We start from the raw sequence: 19,238 nt of genomic DNA on the forward strand, positions 1-19,238 counted from the left end.
TAATTTTAGCTAGAGAAAAGAAGTATCAAAGCAGCAGGAAGAGGACAATCTGGAAGCAGGGCTGACAGACACCAAAGGAAAACTACACTTTAACAGAAAAGTGATTCTAAAACCCAGGCACTATCATAAAATAAAGAAACATTCAAGTGATTTAGCTGGGGGGGAAAGTCACAGAGAAGAACATGGCTTGTCATTTATGATTGCTTTTCAAATGTCCCAGAGGAATGTTTTCTGGAGTTCAATGATTAGCAGGAGGAAGATGATGAGGGGAAGATGTCAGCTTCAGTGAAACCCTTCAGTTGGGGCCACGTAAAGCAGTCTGCGGCAGGCATGAGAGACAGAGAATTAAGTTCAACTGTAAGCTAGAAGGAAGAGATTAGGTGTTCATCTTTGAAGCTGCCACAAAACCTGAAGCAGTCAACATCGTGTATAATCAGTAACAGAGAACAACTTGGACAGCATCAGTCACACCAGCAGCAACAAAAGACGTGACTGGGAAATTCACTGCTGAAATCCTGTCGCCTTGTACAATATTTACCTTTCAGCTGTTAACAACTAGTGCTTGTACTGGAGTTTAATTTTATTTGTTTTTTGGCTGTCTAAGGCTGTGTGAGACTAGGCTGATTTTAGGTTTATTTTAAAATTTGCTGTTTAGAGGTTTCACCAGCGCTATTTTTCTGGAAAAAGAGGTGCCAGAATTCAGCATGAACGCCTCCCTTGTTCTCTTATAATGGTAATGGCACCCACCTGAGAGGGGCTGGAAGTGAGTTCCGGTAAGTTCCAGCTGACAAAAAGCCCTGGGCCTCACACAATGACCACTGACACGTTGGGAAATCTCATTGCGTGCTTTCAAATGATTTAGTAATCATTGCATAAAACTTCAAAAAATAAATAAATTTATATGTAGCAACATTTAAATTGTCATACAGGGGGAGGTCTCACATTTTACAGTGGTTTTTTCTTAGATATGACTAAGATATGACTATTTTTTTCCTAATCCTTTATTACAGCTGCCTCTATTTTCGAACTAAGGTTAACTAAGTAGGACAAAAACAGATGCTCTGCTTACTATTCCTGAGTACCATTCCTGGTTTGACTTCTTTAACTGTGAGAGTTAAACTTTCACTCAGGCCACAGCTCCCTGCTGAAAGTGATGACAATTTGTAATTCAACCCATTATGTTGAACTATCTATAAATCGTTTCATACATTTTAAAAAGAAACTTCAATCCAAAACCAAGATTCCCCCCCCCCCCATAGATCCCTTGTCCAAGGAAATTAAAGTACAGTGGTACCTCGGGTTACATACGCTTCAGGTTACATACGCTTCAGGTTACAGACTCTGCTAACCCAGAAATAGTACCTCGGGTTAAGAACTTTGCTTCAGGATGAGAACAGAAATCGTGCGGCAGTGGCAGCAGGAGGCCCCATTATTTAATGTGGTGCTTCAGGTTAAGAACAGTTTCAGGTTAAGAATGGACCTCCAGAATGAATTAAGTTCTTAACCTGAAGTACCACTGTACTGGGTAGCACACAGCAGGATTTTTCTTTTCTTTTCTTTTTTATTCAGCCCAGTTAATTATCAGTTACCAGAGAAATATAGTTTCAAGACTTGACAGAAGTTACCAGTTTTCAACTTCAGCCTCAGTCAGAGTTTCCAGTGACAATGGCTTTTTTATCTTGTGCATCTGAACCTGCTCCCTTTGGCTGATGCATCTGAGTATGATTTTTAGAAAAGCTTTATTTTCAAGCCACAAACTCCCCTTTTCCTCCCATTCTCCACAATTTGGGGACAATGTCCAAAGCTAGTTTTGACACTTCAAGTGACAGTCAGCACAGCTCAGGCTAAATCTGAAGGTTCCTGTTTCAGCAGATATTTCAAACCATAAGGCTTTTAGTTATTTTCAAATGAATGTTAAATAAAACATTATATGCTCCCAGCTGTGCACTTTTGTGGCAGGTGATGTTTTGGATGTTTCACACGGTGCCTCATGTGGTGCCTGTATGAGGCCTATGCTGGGCTACTGCAGAAACAGCAAACAGTAAAATCTGGGGAAACAAAGGCTCTCCCTATCAGCCTGGAATGCCTTAAACAAACTTGATTTATTTCAGACAGGGAGCCACTTTACAGCACAGAGCAAACCAAGCGCTCCTTCTTGGGCTGTGTCCTCCAACATCCTGGTAAGGCTGGAGACTGTGGTTGAAATAAGTTTTTGTTGTTGTTGTTGTTCCTGTAGGTTGTCCACAGAAATATTCATGAAATAATTAATTTGAAATCCCTTGCTATTTCCTTCCCAGTCTTTTAAAGAAAAAAAGATTCTTCTTTTCATTTTGTGGAGTTATGTTTGTCAGTTATTTTGCTTGTCTCCAGGAAATGGAAAAAGTAATGGCGATGCCATGAGAGGATTTTTGTTTGTTTGTTTGTTTACATTGGATGTTGGCACCAAGGCATCATTATATACAGTATTACAATGAAGAATGATGCCTCTCTTTTTTGTTTGTTTGCAGTGCTTTTAAATTGTGGAGGAATGAAGGGTCTGCATCCATCATTACTTTAACATGTCATGCAACCCCAGGGTTGCCATTAGAGGTATGTCAACAGGGAACCGCTGTCAATCACAGCTCATCAGTGACTCAGATCTGTTTCATGAATGCATGTAACTCATGTGATAAGCTTGATTGCAGTAGTGCATGTGATAATGATCTTGGTGGACCACAAGCTTCACATGAGTCCACAGTGTGATGCAGCAGCAAAAAAAGTGAATCCTATTCTAGGCTGCATCAACAGAAGTATAGAATCCAGATCATGTGAAGTAATAGTAACACTCTATTCTGCCTTGGACAAACCACACCAGAGGCAGATCTACACTCATGGTTATAAATACAAAAAAAAGAGTTAACGAATGGTTCTGATAACGATATAGCAATATGATGTTCTTTTTAATGTGACACCAGAGGGCCCCTCAGAGCAATCCCCCTTCCAAAAACCAGGTAGACCTTGTGGAATGGGATATTTTCTGTCTTGATGTTTTAGAATGATATTTTTAATATCATTCTAATAATGTTTAAAAGTTGGGTGTAGATCCAGCCCTGGAGTACTGTCTCCAATTCTGGGCGCCACAATTTAAGAAGGATGTTGACAACCTGGAAGATGTGCAGAGGAGGGCAACCAAGGTAATCAAGGGTCTGGAAAAGGGTGAAGGAGATGGGTATGTTTAGCCTGGAAAAGAGGAGACTGAGAGGAGATATGACAGCCATCTTCAAATGGCTGTCACATGGAAAAGGGAACATGCTTGTTTTCTCCTGCTCTGGAGGGCAGGACTCAAACCAATGGCTTCAAGTTGCAAGAAAGGAAATTCCACCTCAACACCAGGAATAACTTTCTGACCGAAACAGCTGTTAGACAGTGGAATGGTCTCCCTTGGAAGGCGGTGGGCTCTCCTTCCTTGGAGGTTTTTAAACAGAGGTTGGCTAGTCATCTGTCCTGGATGCTTTAGCTTAGATTCCTGCATTGCAGGGGGTTGGACTGGATGACCCTCATGGTCCCTTCCAAGTGTACAATTCACACACACACACACACACACACACAGCTTACCAGGAGGGAGAGGGATGAGGTGGCAAGGTTGGAGCTGAGCAGAAGCACTGGGAAAGCCAATGATCGCTCTTGCCACTGTCTGTATGCACCCCACTGGGAAAACCACTCCAGCTTTTAAGAAGAGTAAAACTTCTTAAAATAAACAATAATGAATAACTAGGGTAGTAAACAGGGGTAGAAAAGTATGAAGGCAGGCAAAATAAAAGGACTGGCTTTACTGTATATATCTCTTACAAAGGTGTGGGGTAAAGATTCTCTGATTAATAAAAATAACAATAAAGAACAGCATCATATTTTGTACAGCCAGGAATGGCTGGGGGTTGATAAATGTGGGCAACTGTCATCTTGAACAGTTTCTGCACACATTTTATGTGGTGGGATAAACGGCAGCCTGGAAGCATGACATCAAAGGCTGCTAATAGGAAGAAGAGCCATCAGGCAGTCATCAAAGAGAAACTAGGGACCAGAGCAATAGCCACAGCAATTACTTAGTGTGAACACAAGAAGAGATCTGTAAAGTCCACTACATAGCCAATAAATCTGGTTTATATCTTTTCCTACCCTCAAGCAGTGCAGGGCATAGATATATCTTAAGCCAGAAATTGGTGTACAAAGCTTGGTTGTGATGTTCTGTCCTGGGCAAAGACAGAAACAAGACATCTTGTTTGTGGGCCTCTTCACAGTCTGACTGTGGTTCATTGGGAAATCAGATTTGTTTCCTAGTTTTTCATATGTATGGAAAGGCATAAGGGCTGGCAGAGGAAACCCAGCCAGATGGGTGGGGTATAAAAGGTAAAGGTGACCCCTGACCATTAGGTCCAGTCGTGACCAACTCTGGGGTTGCAGCGCTCATCTTGCTTTATTGGCCGGTACAGCTTCCGGGTCATGTGGCCAGCATGACTAAGCTGCTTCTGGCAAACCAGAGCAGCACACGGAAATGCCGTTTACCTTCCCGCCAGAGCGGTACCTATTTATCTACTTGCACTTTGTGTTTTCGAACTGCTAGGTTGGCAGGAGCTCAGTGGTTTATACACACACACACACACACACACACATATATATAGTATAAGTAATAATAATAATAATAATAATAATAATAATAATAATAATAATGCATGTAAGAGAGATGAAGGAAGCAGCCTCTGCCCGCAGCACATTTTGAAGCAATGTATGTACATGTTGAGGAAATAGAGCCATTTGGAAACTGAGAAAACTAAGATGCTAGCTGCTTCCTATTTTGTGAGAAAGTGTCCTCTTTCGGAAGAAAATCCTTTCCACCTAACACTGAGTGAAGTTTCCCTCCAACTACAAGCACACAGAAGTGGGAGGCAAAGGCACCATAGAAATAGAATGATTTCCCCTTACCAAGAAAGTACAATGTCCATATTTATGCCATGCAGATAATTGTAGGTAAAGTCTTAGCATTTTTTTTCAAAAAATTGGGAATTGTAAGAGATGTTGGCCCATCAACCATTTCCGTCCCATGTCTCTTTTTTGCCCATTCAGTTTCTCTGTCCTGCAAAATATATATTCCCCATAGTAGAGTCCTAACTTAAATGACAAAATAGCAGTCACCTTTTACATAACTATTACTTTCCTTAAGGTCTCTCCTCTCAAGATGCATTTACTTAATATATGGCCACTCCAACTTATACTTTTAACATCCAGACTGAATCATTTCTCTTAATTATTTCACAATGATACGTTTTGTTAGCCCATAACCTTTATTCAGTACCTTCCAGCATAGTTTGGAGGCTTCATCCTTCTGAGACATGAACATATATCCATATTTTCCTGGAAGGTGATTCTCATGAGCTTTCTTAAGTCACTCTCGGACTGCATTCATATGCCAGTTTTATTTATTTTCCCCAGTGCAATTTCCACATTATATCTGAGCTTTCACATGACAGAAAAGTCCCTTCTGGAAATATAGCGACATATAGTGCAAGTTTAGTGCTCATTTCCAGAAAAAAGTGTGGGATATAATCCACTGGGAGCAGTCAAATACAACATTCCTTGTTTTGTTAGAGGGGACATGCAAGGAAAAGTTTGGTCCAGCCAGTCGAACTTCCTGTTCCTTCTGGCCTGGCCTGGAGCATCCTTCCTTGCATGTCACCAGTAGGTGGGCGTGACCTTTCCAGACCTGGTCAAAGGCCAAGTCACGCGTCTCCCTTCCTCTTTTTTCAACCTTCCTGTTTGTCCTGCCTGCTTCCTGCCTCCCCTGGACTGGACTGCTGGCTGCCACAGCAGTCCCTCCGGTCATCTCCCATATGGGGTAAACCCGTACATGTTTGTAACTTTAAACCTAAAGCCTGCCTTCAGGGATCACGCTGCGCTCTGCCAGATCGTGAGTAAAACTACTTTTTGTTACTTATGAATAAGACTGTGGTGTCTTTATTCTTTTAGGGGGGAGTCAAAGGGGTCTTACCAGGAATATTACAACATATCGCAATCTGGACAAGCCGGATTGAATTGCTTATTGTTTTAAGAAACTCACACGAGTTTGCAACCAGCTTTTTGCTGTGTAAATTTATGAAGGGAAATTTAAAAGAAATGGGAGTGGGACAAGGGTTTGAGAATGGGATTGATGCAATATATTCAGAACAAAAGGCTAAATTGATAGTTAACAATGTGGTTACAGAAGAGTTCAAAATTGAAAAAGGAACACGACAAGGCTGCCCGATTTCCCCTCTGTTATTTATTTCGGTTCTGGGGGTGCTCTTGAATATGATCAGAGGGGACTGGTTGGTGGAAGGGATTCAGGTCGGAGCGAAACAATATAAACTTAAAGCTTTTGCAGATGACCTAGTTTTGACCCTGCAGGAGCCAGAATCTAGTACGAAAAGAGTATTACAACTGATTCAGGACTTTGGTCGGGTGGCGGGATTTAAATTAAACAAACAGAAAACCAAGGTGTTGGGAAAAAATTTGACAGATACAGAGTCAGAACGGTTTCAGAGAGAAACAGAACTAACTGTTGTTAAAAAAGTAAAGTACCTAGGGGTAAACATAACAGCAAAAAATCTGAGTCTATTTAAGGATAATTATGAAAAATGTTGGTCTGAAATTAAGAGAGACTTGGACAGTTGGACAAAACTGAAGCTTTCTTTGTTAGGCCGAATTGCTGCTATTAAGATGAATGTATTGCCAAAAATGTTGTTTTTGTTTCAAACACTACAGATTGTGGACAAAACAGAGTGCTTCCGGAAGTGGCAGAGAGATATTTCTAAATTTGTCTGGCAGGGCAAAAAGCCCAGAATCAAGTTTAAGATATTAACAGATGCTAAAGAAAGAGGGGGCTTTGCCCTGCCAGACTTAAAGTTGTACTACGAGGCCGCAGCTTTCTGCTGGCTAAAAGACTGGATACTTCTCGAAGACACTGACGTACTGGACCTGGAAGGTTTTAACAATGCTTTTGGTTGGCATGCATACTTATGGTATGACAAGGTTAAGATCAATAAGGCCTTTAAGAACCATATTGTCAGGAAAGCAGTATTTAGTGTCTGGACAAAATACAAAGACTTATTGGAAAACAAAACTCCAAGGTGGCTTTCACCTCTGGAAGCTAAGGCCCGAAAAAGACCCAATATGGAGGCCAAATGGCCAAAATATTGGGAAATATTAGAAAAAGATGGAGACAATTGGAAATTGCAGAGTTTGGAGAAAATGAAGGACAAAGTGCGAGACTGGTTACATTATGCTCAGATTAAAGAAGTTTTTAAAAATGACAAAAAGTTAGGGTTCCAGGTGGAGAAATCGAAGTTAGAAACAGAATTGTTAGAACCAAAGACTAAGGTATTATCTAGAACAGTGTTTCCCAACCTTGTGCCTCCAGCTGTTTTTGAACTACAACTCCCATCATCCCTGACTAGCAAGACCAGTGGCAAGGGATGATGGGAATTATAGTCCAAAAACAACCTTCCCACAAGGTTGGGAAACACTGATCTAGAATGTATAACTTGCTGTTAAAATGGAATACACAAGACGAAATGGTTAAATCGGCTATGATAAAGTGGGCACAGGACATTGGGTATAACATTATGTTCGAGGACTGGGAAAGGTTATGGACCACTGGGCTGAACTTCACTGCATGTAATGCTCTGAAGGAAAATGTAATGAAAATGATATATAGATGGTACATGACCCCAGTTAAACTTGCCAAAATATACCATTTATCTGATAATAAATGTTGGAAATGTAAAGAAAATGAAGGAACATTCTTTCACCTCTGGTGGACATGCCCTAAGGTGAAGGCTTTCTGGGAAATGATATATAATGAGCTGAAAAAGGTGTTTAAGTATACCTTCCCTAAGAAACCAGAGGCCTTCCTTCTGGGCATTGTCGGCCAGAAGGTGTTAAAGAAGGACCGAACATTTTTTATGTATGCAACAACGGCAGCAAGGATACTCATCGCAAAAAACTGGAAAACTCAAGATCTACCCACACTGGAAGAGTGGCAGATGCAGCTGATGGACTACATGCAATTAGCCGAGATGACTGGCAGAATCCGAGACCTGGGAGAAGAGAGGATTGAGGAAGACTGGAAGAAATTTAAGATGTATTTACAAAAACATAATTTGGTTGAATGTTAAGAAGGATGCTAGATTATAAAAAATTGGCCACCACTAAATTAGATTTTGAATTTGATGATAAGTGAGATTAAAGAAAACATAAATTTTATGGAGAATTGTTAGATTATACATGATTGAGTGGATATAAGATCGTAAACAAGTTGATAATTTGCTCGGAAAAATCTTTTAACGATGTAAATGGGAGCGGGAGACGTGAGGGAGTCCAAAGAAGTGATGAAACTACGTTGTGATAGAAGTAAGATTGTTTATTATTGGCGCATTTGTATTTAAAAACTCTAATAAATATTTATATATATATAAAAAAAATGAATTGCTTATTGTTTTAAGAAACTCACACGAGTTTGCAACCAGCTTTTTGCTGTGTAAGAAGGGGAATGCACTCTGCTAAGTGAAGAAACTTGCTAGTGCAAGTTAGGAAGGCTATTAATAAACAATATATCCTCTCCTGTCACCCTCAACATTCCCACAAAAATGACTTTCAGAACATTTTACAAAAAAAATTTAAAAAAATTCTAAGATAGTTCCTGCCCTTAGGTTAGGTTCACAATATGAAGACACAGCATATGAGGAAAAAGGAACAGGTGGAATAAAGAAAAAATAAGCTCTAGCACAAGACACCAAAGTTACAGCCACTGCCACTGATGTCTTGGCCATGTTGCTCTTGATGAAGAGCAGTCCCTCTCCTGAAGCCCCCCCCAATAAAGTCCAGGAGCAGAGCTAGTGAGAACATCCAGGCCAGGAGCACAAGGCTGCTTCTGAGTGGACCTGAGTGAAGACTGCAACACTCAGGTTTGCTCCCCAGGCCCCGCCCCCAGGCTGCCACCGATTGGCTGAATTTGAACAGAGGGCCTGGTGGTGCCCAGATTGCTCTGTGGTGGCTAGGGAGGGGGAGCAGCAATGGCTGCAACCAATGCTCACTGCTGAATTGGAGAAAGAGGCCATTCTGTCACACCATTCTCCCCTCAGACACAGCGGGTAACCTTAGAAAAAGTTAGTTGTCTCATGATGTACTTTTGCTTCCTGCTTTGGTGCTTTCACACAACCCATACATTTTCCTTCTAGACTATTCCAACCTACCTCTTACTACACAGGAATTGAGGTTAATTTAATTTTAAGAAAGGAAAAAATTAGTAGTAAAAATGCTTTCTTGCACTGATCATTAAAGTGACCTTCCCTCCTTCCCAGGGCCCCCTTTTCTGCTCAGTTCTGTCACATACCTTGCACAGTCCTATTACCACCATAGCATTATATCTGTGCTGCCTCACTGAAAAGTGTCATTATTCATTTTCCCCTGCAAGGAAGTTACTTCAAAGCTCTAACACCTCATCTATGACTTTTATTCTCCCAGCAAAGAATGTGAAAAGGTAACATTTTCTCTGTCTCAATCAAGGAAGGATCCTCTCATTATTCACTTCTGCAATCACCAGCCCAGAATGCCCCTTTTATCTATACAGTCATCATCCACACAACAATATATCTGGCTGATTTTAAATCAAAGTGTAGCTCTGGATATATTATAGAAATGGCTTTCTTTCACTCAGTTAACAATTCTCTCTTGTACTCTTGTCATATTGAGGGGTGCGGTGTCCCATGTGAAGCTATTATTTGATCACTTTAAAAACTCACTGGGGGTGCAGATTTAGAGGCAGCTGTTTCTCCATTACAAAGTTCAGATTTAAAAACAAAACAAAACTGTACATCACCCAGGTTAAACTGAGAAATCTGCATAGCTAGAAATACAGAGTACAACATTTAATGTGGAATTCAATTGCCTGTCAAATTCTTGTGAGTTCTATATCATATATATTGTTGGCATCCGTCAACAATCTGGGGTGAAGTCAAATTGCTGCCCTAGCAGCACCAAAGTGACCTCTCCAGAGTGCAAGCCTGGGCAGTGTGTCTGGAGGTCCTGGGCTGCCTGGACAACAAGACTCTCATCTTCACTGATGTGGTCCAAAGGAAAGCTGAGCAATTCGTTTGGCACCAGCTTGGCTGCAGGAGTTGCTGGAAGGAGGCATATAAGGCACCTTAGGGACTCCACTCCGGATTTGTGTAGGGTTTACTCCTTTGCCTTTTCTTCTCCCAAAGATATCCTAAAGGCAGCAGAGGTTTAGGATCAGAATTTTCATTCTCCTAGATGGGCTACATTTCCAAGTTGACCCCCCCTCACTTCCCTCTATAGCACATTCAGAAACTGCCTTATTGGCCATTCAACCCACCTCTCTCCTTCTCTGGCCTTGGCTTCTGGCTCAGTTTCGGCCAGATTCCACCTCCTTTTTTGCCCAGAGGCTGCTGTGCAGCGACAACACTGCCTTGTTTCACTGAGGCTGAAAAAGGGAGACAGCTGGAGGAGAACAAGGCGAAGCCAAAGCTGCCACTTTACCAGTGTTGATCTTCCCTCCTTCCTTCCTTTCCCCCATGCAGATCTTTACTCCCCCCCCCCCAGATCCTGATGCTTCCTTACTCCAAGGCAAGTGTGCATAGTCTTGCAGCCTGAAAAACAAGGAGTTTAGTAAAGAAACTACCTTTTTATTCAACAGATGGAGCTCAAAGTGGTGTACATGGTTCTTCTCTTCCTCGTTTAATCTCCACAGCAACCCTGTGAGGTAAAGGTAAAGGTAAAGGGACCCCTGACCATCAGGTCCAGTTGTGGCCGACTCTGGGGTTGCGGCGCTTGTCTCGCTTTATTGGCTGAGGGAGCTGGTGTACAGCTTCCGGGTCCTGTAGCCAGCATGACTAAACCGCTTCTGGCGAACCAGAGCAGCGCACAGAAATGCCGTTTACCTTCCCGCCGGAGCGGAACCTATTTATCTACTTGCACTTGGACGTGCTTTCGAACTGCTAGGTTGGCAGGAGCAGGGACCCAGCAAAGGGAGCTCACCCCGTCGCGGGGATTCGAACCGCCGACCTTCTGATTGGCAAGTCCTAAGCTCTGTGGTTTAACCCACAGCGCCACCCACGTCCCTTACCCTGTGAGGTAGGTTCTGTTTATTGGTTGGAGATAAAGGTGTTGACCATGACCCATTTCCCTTCACATTTGTTCATCACAACAACCCTGAGACATAGGTGAGGATGAGAGGCTGACATTGGTTCCAGGTGACCATATGAGCTTTGAGCAGAAGCTGGGATCTGAACCCGATACCTGAGTGTGTCCCTGTGTACATTGGGCAGGTGTGCTTGGGGCAACTCTGCGCTCACATGTATTGGAATTGGAATGCCAAAGGCAGGTAACCTTTTGAAAGTTCCAGGGGGCACAAAACACTACAAGTCAACTTTTGTGGTGGGGGGGCACCAAGTGGTATGCATTGCAGTTGTGTTTAAAAATCTGCTTTTGTACTTTTTCAGATAAAGCAAAGTTATTCCACACCATCACCTCCATCTCACTAAACTGCCGGGGGTGGAGAGGTGGGGTGGGCTCCATTCTGTGGTTCACCTCAGTTACCAAATGTTTTTGGTCAGCCCTAGGTGCAAGTGACTGAGTGTAGATTTGAACCCGCTCTGATCTTAGGACTGATGCTCTGAAACTCAGCCACATTGCGTACATGTATTCCGTACAGCAACTTATCTTCCTGATAATAGAATTTGACTTTCTAAGCTGCAATTTTTAAAATCCTGTTTCTAGATTGTCTGAAATGCCTTTCCTTGTCAATTGCTTTCGCCTCTCTTTCTTTTGAGCACCAGTACCATTTGCCCCCAGCAATCTGTTTGTTGATGCCGATGGAAGGACAGCCCGAGTGCAGCTGGGGTTTGTAGAGACAAAGAGGGAGATAGATGGAAGATTTTGCCAGTGCGTGAGATGTCGAATCTTCTTCTTCTTCTTCTTTGCCTTTGGCAGAACAGGGTCTACAAATGGGGAAGGGTTCTGTAGCGTCTCTGTTGTAAACTATTCTTCAAATAGGCTTGATATAAAGCCAACGGGCTTCCCCACTATGAAATTCCAGATGCATGGCTGACTATTAAAACACCTGTGTGTGCCACTTGGTTCTTTCAGTACCTTTTGGAAAAACCCATGTTTCCCATAAGGCTTTTGGCTTAAACCATTAAGCTGTAAATCCTGCAGAGTTTCAGTGGGATTCAAGAAGCCTGAGTGAGAGATTGTAGCTGGCAATGAAGTTTAATAGAACTTCTCAATATTTTTCAGTCCCCTTTCACACGCCAGTCCATGTGCAGGCTGAATCGATGAAGGGGAAGAGGACCACCCCTTCTGGTCCTCATGTTAACCTGAACTTATCTCTGTATGTTATGCAGGGTGTATGCCCAGGAGATCCAAGGAACAGCCACTACCTGCAGTCACATGGAGTATCTACACATGTGCTGTCATGCAGCGAAGTCAAAATGCAGAGTCTTCACAGTAAATGAATAAAACTTTACTGAGGCAAAACATACTTCTTTACAAACGCATAATGTAGGAGAGCAAGGTAAAACAGAAGAAGATTAGACTAGGCTAGAGAAGCACACTGAGCTCATTGTATTTATCCTTCCTGGCTCAGTGTGTCTTCAAAGATACAATATTTGTACAAAGGATGAGTCATCTAGAGCAGTGTTTCCCAACCGGTGTTCCGCGGCACACTGCCTGGTGTGCCGCGAGCGAGTCCAAAAAAGGTTGGGAAACACTGGTTTCTCTTTCAAAAAGGAAACGTGGGTTAAAGCGGCGACACCGCCTCCCACTCACTTTCCTGCTCTGGCTTCCCTAACAGTTTTCCGAGTTGCGTCACTGGATCCAGCCCCCTTTTCCACATGTGACACGGGGCTGGAGGGAGGGAAAGAGGGCTTTACGTCGCGCACAAAGGCAGCCTCCTAGAAGCGCTCTGGGCCGGCGCTGTTTCAGCGAAGGCGCCGGAGGACCCCCACCCTCAGCTCCTTCAGAAAGGAAGCCCCGCCCCTCGGCTCCCTACGCCGCCAGGCAGCTCAGCTGACTGACGAGGACGTTCTGCGGCGGCGGCCGCCGCACAACCACCACAGGTGCTGGCAGCGTCCGCAGCGCAATAAGTAACAGCGCCTGGTGCTGCCAACTCTTTCTCTCTCTCTCCGGCCCCCCCCCAAGCTCTCGCGCGCCCCGCGTCAACATCGTCGCGCGCAGCTTCCCGAGCTTGAGGCCAGCCGCTGCACGCACGCGCCGGCTCGTAATCGGCTCCGGTTGTTGCCTTTCTCCGCCGAGGTCGGTGGACCCCGAGCCTAGGCTTCCTTCCCGCACCCCGCTTTCCGAAGACCGCACACCAGTTGGGCCAGTACATATTCCCCTCCCGTGACTGGAGCGGAATAGCCCTTTCTCTTCTTCCCCAACCCTTGTCGTTGGAGGAGTCCCTCAGTCCCTCGCTTTGCTGCCTCCTCCCCCCCCCACCCCCAAAGCTTGGAGGTTCCCCGGCAAGGGGGAGGGAAAAAAAATTGAAAGTTACACTTTCGTGCGTCCCTCCCGGCGTGACGCTGCGCGCTGACGTCACGGGGCTGTAATGGTGGTGTGCCTCGAGATTTTTTTCATCAAACAAGTGTGCCTTTGCCCAAAAAAGGTTGGGAAACACTGATCTAGAGGATGAGTCAGAGTGAGTCAGCTAGCTGAATGAATCTGCACTTTTCAGCATTTTTCAACGCTTTCTACACTTTACTGCTTTTGCTCTTCAAAGACCTTTGTCGCATGACATGTGCAACTGTGTCTAGGCAGTTGTATAGGAATAGCCCCTCCTTTGCAGATATCCTGCTGAGTGTATGGCTATTGGGTTAGGAGGAGCAGCAGGATGTCACTGTGTCAGGAGATGGGCTTTCCTTCCATGTGCATGAAAGAATGCACAAAAGGGTATCATTCTTCTGTTGCCTTTATCTCTCCTCCCTCTGTGGTTTCCTCCTCCTCCAAATTTAGAATATGAGCTCCTTAGAGGCAGGGAGCTCTCTCTCTCTCTCCCCTTCTCTCTCTCTGTGTGTTAATGTCTTACCTACTAGTGCACTTTACTTACTCCCCTGGAAGTCAGTTTTGGAGGTTGTTAAGCAGCAAAAAGTTGGAAAATGGAGAGCTCATCCACACTTCCAATTGTCCCATGTCTAGAAAGCACAGGTCTGAGCGGTTTTCCCTTCCACCCGGAAATCAAATTGGGACAAATGACAATCCGTGGAAAAGCCAATTGCTGTTTGCTCTGATTCAGTGCCAAACTGCAGGTTTTCTCAAGGGAAAGTGGCCAGGCAAACGGGAAGTGTGGATGAGCCACCTTGTGTGTTAAATGTGCGTATACGAATGTTGTTAAGGACCTCCTGATCCCCTGTACATTGGCCTGATCACTGAGGTCTTGGGCAGGCCATGGCTCAGATGCATAGCTTGGCTCATAAGAACTAGAAGCCATGCATTCAGTGTAGTGGGCGAAAGCCTATGGAACTCCCTCCAGTCCAAGCTTAGGTGGCACCTTCCTTGCCGACTAGACTTCCTTGTTCCAGCAGGCATTTTCAGGTAACATTTGGTTTTATGATCATTTTATATTGTTTTATTGTCCCATTTTCTGTGAATTGTTTTTACATATGCCACTTAAAAGTGCTAAATAAATAAAATAAAATAATAAAGAGCTTGCTGTGCACCCTCTGGAAGCTGTGTGGTTGGTGTGATGCTGATGCAGAATTTGTTCTGCCTGCTGAATGCCTCTGGGAGCTGCTGCTTGTTTGATTTTGGGGCCACCCTCGCCTATCACTGCCACCTCCATGCTCCACTTTTGAGCCAAGAGTATTGCTGAACATAAGAGGTCCTGAAGAGAGCGTATGATATTTTACATTGATAGAATGTCAACCTTTTATAAAAATTAAATCTGTTATCATTAGCTTTTTACTTTATATAAGATGATAACAAAGGAAAATCAAAGCAAGTCTTCTAAACTGTCCAGAGTAATTATCTTTCCAGAATGGCCTTTCTGTACAATGGCAGCAATTACGAAAAATGAAAGACGGGCTTCTCATTTTAATCCAATTAGCTTCCTACATTTACAACATCTCCTTGGTTTCCTTTTTTTAAGCTCAGATTTTTATGAAGCGGAGCATCCCCTTCTTCTGGTGACAGGAAAGAGAAGTAAGATGGAGGGAGTGAAGTCATAGAAGTAGACTGGGCAGCTAACTGGGGTGTTTTTGTTTAAGGGGTACTCAGGCACTGACAGATGTAGGGCAAAACTATAAATTCTCAAGCTGTTTCCAAAATGGTTCCAGAAGAGACTAAGACCTCCCTTTTCACATTTTCTTCATGATAAGGGATCTACTGCTCCGTGTACTCTCATACTACAGCTGTAATTTTGGAAGACTCGGGTCATGGAGCAGGACGCATCCTGACGCTCCTCTTCATGCCAGTATTTCCTCAGTTTCTCGGAGGAGCAACACTGGCGTTCCATGTGGTTTTGTCTTCCTTTCATATGTATATTTGTGAGGCAGAAACAAGCTGCATTGCAACAGCTCTCCTAAAACAAGTAAAGTGAGAAGAAGCCCTCAGAGTAAACACCTGAATTTTCCACTGTGTTGCAACCTGCAAGAGTTTTGGAGGACTCAACCATGGGAAATAGAAGCCAACTACTTCGTTTCTGTAACCTTTGGGGCCAATTTAGCTAAACACGTGCATGAAGCTCTTTTTTCCATTCATCATAACCGCCCCCCATCCTGAAATGTGGACACCTCTACAATTTATATTGTTTTTATAACAAAATTGTTGCCCACAAAACCACAGGGAAGGAAGTAAATCCCTTTTAGCTCTCCCTCCTCCCCAAAACTACCTTTAAAGGTACCTAGCAAGAAAAGCACTGTGACTATTTGCCTGCAGTTTGGCAGGTTTCTGACCTAGGGGCATTCAGATCTAAACCAAATCAGGCAGCCTCCAAAGTGATTCAGACCACATTTGCCTGGGTTTTTTGAAGCAGTAATTGGGGTCCAAGCCAAATCTCATGGTCATTGCACAACCTTAAATTACAAAATCAACTTTCCCATTGGAATCAGTGGGACTTCTTAATGCCGAATTTTGACTGCATCACACCCTGTGCTTTTTCTTGAATTGGTATCAATGCAATCTAGGAAGAGAGGTAGGTCTACTGTGAAGCTAACACTTTCCAAGCATTTACTCCTTAACAAGTAGACCAAAGCAGCTCTATTGAGGTACTCATTCATTTTATAAAAGTAACTGAAAAACTGCAGGAGGCTAATTGTATGAATCCATATTCACTTTCTGTTAAGAATATCACAAGAGAGTGCTCATTAACATTTGTACATTTTTATACCCTCTGGATGAATGGTAAAATCCCAGCCATCATTACAAACCGTTTGCTCCTTCTTTCCATCTATAATATGCAGTCACTGTGCAGAGTAACATTAGAGGAAAGTCCCTGCCCCGAAGAGAGTGCGATTTAAAAGAATGGGAAGGCTACATAGGGAAGAAATGAAAGTGAGAGAGGCAAAATTAAAGGGAAGAAGAGATTTTACGCATCTTTAGACTTTGTTTTGGTGAGGGGTTGAGGGTGAAGTATAGTTAAGCCACAATCTTCATAGAACTGCTGAGCTTTGAAAGAAGACAGAGGTCTCACCATGCAGATATTCTGGGTTTGAATATTGGGTATAAGGGTCAGCAAAGAAGAAAAGCCTGAGCTGCTTAAGGGAATCGGAGATTTTTGGATGGCTTAGGTTGCAATCCTGTGTGCACACTGGGAATAAACTCCATTGTGGCGCATCTGACAGGAGAGAGCTCTTCAGGGACAATCCTGGAATTACAGAAGCAGTCCTGGCTAGGGCCGCCTCCTTCCTTCCCAAGACTCATTTAATGGCTTCCAGGCGCCTTCTCTCCTCCTGCCTAGGAAGAGAATGAAAGTGTTAAGACAACAGACTCCTGCCCCCTTCTTGCCAACAGTTCTACCCCTCTCCACCTTCCACAGCTGGCTCCAACCCCAATGAAGTTTGAGGATGTTGAGTGGGCTGGCCACATGGAGTGGAGCGGGTAGATTCTCACCAAGCCATGGGAATGACAGACTAAGCTGAGGAGAGCACTGCCTCCACACCTGGTACACAGGCACAGCAGTGCTTAATTCCTTCATGCAGTAATTAGACTTAAGTGTGTTGGTTATATGAGGCTGCTTATTCCACACTTCCTTCTACTACAAACTGGGATTTTGAGCAATTTATGAGCAGGTTTGGGGCCTTTAATATTCAGTATGTCCAGATTGCACTAGGTAGAAATCAGCAGGGAACTATGCTCAAGCATGCTATTTATGGTCTACTTTAAAGTGTGCCATTGGTGGGTATTTTTTATCAACTTAAGGTAAAGGGGTTGACATTATATTACAGATTCGTTTTAGAGGTTGTTCCTTAATGTCTTCCTTTTTTCAGTGTGAGATTTGCATAATTGATGATCAGGTTCTACCAGTTGTCATGTTTATATGTGAAAATACTTTCCAATAGTCATTGTCTATGTCAGCATGAATGGTAGAGTATCAAGAGCACAGAGACTGAATCATTATCCCCCCCGCAAAAAAGTGTAACAGCTCCTATTAATTAGACTACACAACATTAATAAGTTTTTGAATAATTCTTCAATCTGAGCTATGTTTATTGGAACTAAGTCCCACTGAGTTCAATGGGCCTCATTCCTAGTGAGGCATCAAGTCACCTCAAGTGTATATGGATTTCACACTTTGATTGTTTTAGCAAACATTCCCACTCACCTGGGAATTCAGGAAACAAAGAGCACTGTGGGGACCTAGAAATGTTTAACAAAGGTCTCAGTATCTTCACTAACTACAATTTCCAGGAGTCTTTGGGGGAAGCTGTGCCAGTAAAACCAATATAAGTGATCAGAGTGTGTATTAGCCTTCCCTGGCCTTGGCTTCTCCAGGAATTTTGGACTGCAGCTCCATCAGTCCAAGCCAGTATTGGTATTCCCAACAGCATGATGTGTGTCAGTATTTATAAACTGGGAACAAATGAGAAATCTCAAGAGAAAAGCCCTGCATATAGTCTGACTATGGAAATGAAGTTCATTCTGTTCTCTGTCTAAATCAAAACTCCATCACGATCTTTTAAGATAATATTGTTCAAATGTTCTACCTTTTAGGAACAAGTCCGCCCCTGGCTACAGGCCCCTTCACACATCCATTGAATGAAAGGGGCTCCAGAGAGTTACTGGGAAATGGAGTCTTGCTCCTTGTCTTGCTTCCTGGATGTCTGCACACTGATGCAGCTTTCTAAGCCAGGGAAGCCTATTTGTGAGCAGCTACTTGTGCATAGATTTCCCCACTGCAGACATCAGTGCCAGTAAACATGTTCAGGGTCTTGTGCAGCTTCACGTCCCACCATCTCATAGATCCTGTACGCATAAAGGAGACTTAAATGTTGAATGGAAAGGTTGCTAGTGGTGAGCAAACTGTCTTTCCATGCAGTTTGTCCGCTGCCATTGCTGGTTTTCTTACTCCTGGTAACCTTCCAAATATCCTCCTGGTTTTCTGTAACACAGTGTGAAAATCACTGGTTTAGACCTTTGGGGTAACCACAACCATCTTGTCCAAAGGATACTACTTTTAGCTTTTGCTTTCAGCAATGCTGTTCTGACCAGAAGGCATAAATACCCTATGGTCCTTAGCACAGCAATAAAACTGACAAGGTCTGCTCTTTATAACAACCTAATTAATACAATCACATTAGCTTTTTACATCTTGCTTTAGTGTTCTTTCGGGATATGAGGACCACTGACCTCTAAACTGAGAGTGTGTTCTTTAAGGCAGTTATTATATTACATTTGCCCTTATGCATTTCTTATGTTCATAGAAATTTTATTGGGCCTTATTCTGTTCACCATTGTGCTCAGACACGGTTCTGGGCTTGCACACCCTTAAGTGATTCAACTGTCAGAGAAATAGGGTGGAGTGTCATCACTTCATAATCCACATTCCAAATCTTTGAATGGCTGCTCCCAACAGCTTCATATAGATATTAAAAAGCTTAGGGTACAAGTTGGTGCCCATAATTCTCATCTCACCAAACCAATCCAGGAGGATATCCTTGTCAATGGTAGCAAAAGCCAATGAGAGATCAAATAAGAATGATGGGAACTTACTCCCC

Source organism: Podarcis erhardii (assembly GCF_964252035.2).
Source record: "Podarcis erhardii genome assembly, chromosome: 4".
Classification (NCBI taxonomy): domain Eukaryota; kingdom Metazoa; phylum Chordata; class Lepidosauria; order Squamata; family Lacertidae; genus Podarcis; species Podarcis erhardii.